The following is a 2262-nucleotide window of genomic DNA, read 5'->3' on the forward strand; positions in this document are numbered from 1 at the left end:
TTTTTTATTATCAAAGAAGCTTTCTCGTAAATTTTTGTCTCCAAATTCTTTTTTACCTCTCAGTTTTATGAATTTCTTAGGAAAGTGGTATTAGACATTTATTTTCCAAAATAAGTTTAGTTGTATATTATTCAACACTTTAACTTTTCCAAAATTAACAGTTTGAATTATTCGAAATATTCGTCGAATGCTTTAAAAAAGACTGATGGTTTCTAACTACGGATTAGGTAGTGTTCTATTCTCATCATAAATTAAATATATTTTCTCGATATTACGTTTCGAAGTGTAAACCAATTAAAAACTATTTTTTTTTGTATATTTACAAAAACATAAAATAATAAAAACCTATTTAAAGTGGTAGTGAAGTATAAAAAAAGGTTTAGCTTTTTGCCAAATTTTAATAATTTTATCAACCAAAATTTAAATCACAGCGAGTTAGATTCAGGGCCGAAGTTACTAACAACAAAAAGGCTCTTTTTTAAATACTAATGTCCAAGTTAGAGGCTTAACTAGATCAGTGTTCCACTATCATTCAATCGATATTCACTTCCACTAATCCTAATTTGACGATTCATATTCTTATCCTAACAGGAACGTATTCCTATTGGTTGCATCTGTAACTGATTGATCATTAATGAATTTCCAATAAATGAAGTGATGTCATCTTAGATATATTTATTATTTGATTTACTGAGATCTAACTGATATCCTATCCACGAAATATAGGAAGCCGCTTTAACATAGAACGGGTTGTCAAAACGAAAGTACTTCGGCTGCCTTGCAAAACTTAAAAGGTGAAAGACAACTTATGAATTTTGAAATTGATTTATTTAATTAATTGCGCAAAATCAAGTAAGTTATTGAGTTTACTTAAAAGCATTTGAAGTGAATTTAAAGTAATAGTAAAGTTTTTAGGGTTTTGTCAGACAAATTGCAGGCAAAAATTGAGAGTTTGACTCCAATCCCTTCATCAAGAACAAAAATTGACACAGTACAAGACATTGACAAAAACTTTTACATATCTTCTGTTCACATGTTTATCTGAGACAATGTGGGCCATAAATAGAAAACATTTGAGAATTATGTTCTGTCAGTAAAATCTGTAATGATGAGAGTTGTTCTCTCATGAGCTGATCCATCTTGGAGAGACTAAACATATTAGATGGTGTGATGGAGGGAATCCACTTTTATACGCGAAAAAGGATGAAGAGTTATGACGTGCGGCATTCTGATTATCCACAAAATGTTATGGCATCCTGTTCGGCCATGTGACAAGAAATGAAATCTTAAAGAATGACAAACAGTATTGAAAAAAAATAAATCCCAGGATTTTATTTATTTATATTATAATACAATACATTCAAATTTACAATAAAACACAATACTTTCAATACTATGCGATATTTACATTATGCGTTTCCTTTGTTTTTTTACTCATCCAAGGGTTTTACTGGATTAAATGGATACTGTCTTTTCCAACAGGGTATCACAACTGTACGTAACTTCAAAGCCACCAAAGAGTCCGAAAAATTGAATAAAAAGTCTCGGATGTTATCCCATTCTTGATCCTCCTTTGGTGCAATGAGTTAAAAGTCCACATTAAAAAACACGTTTTGGGGCTCTTTAGATTCAACAAACACTTGAGGCATATCCAATACTTTTAATTAAACAAACACTTGAGGCTTATTCAACACATCATGATTCATCTAACGTTTGAGGCATAACCAACACTTCTGCTTCATCACAAGTCACTTGGGCTAAATCCAACATTCTCTTGACTTCCTCATTCCCTTGAGATCCGTCATTCTCCTGAGACATATCCAACACTTGGGTACTGGATACTTGTGGAACTCTTCAGAAAGCATTTGCACTAAAGACTTCGCTGTGGATGCTCCGCTCAAACGTTACGTAGCCTCGCATAGACTTCAACGGACTGAGCAAACAACCGCAATCAATGCGAGGCTACGTAACGTTTGAGCTAAGATTTCACCCCCTCCCCCACGGACGCAACAGCGTTGCAACGTACAAGCCGAACTTCTTCTCCAGGCTCTACAGTCACCGTAACTTACAGTTACAGACCAGTCGTCAACCGCAATAGATGCGAGACTACGTAACGTTTAGCTGAGCATACACCCCACCCCAACGGATGCCACAGCATTGCAACGTAAAAGCCAAGCTTCAGCTATGGAAGCAACAGCCAGCTTAGCCTCGTATCGACAGCGGCTGAAGCTCGTCCTGTAACTGTAAGTTACGGGGGCTGTA

The sequence above is a fragment of the Parasteatoda tepidariorum genome, chromosome 5 (genome assembly GCF_043381705.1).
Source record: "Parasteatoda tepidariorum isolate YZ-2023 chromosome 5, CAS_Ptep_4.0, whole genome shotgun sequence".
Taxonomy (NCBI): Eukaryota; Metazoa; Arthropoda; class Arachnida; order Araneae; family Theridiidae; genus Parasteatoda; species Parasteatoda tepidariorum.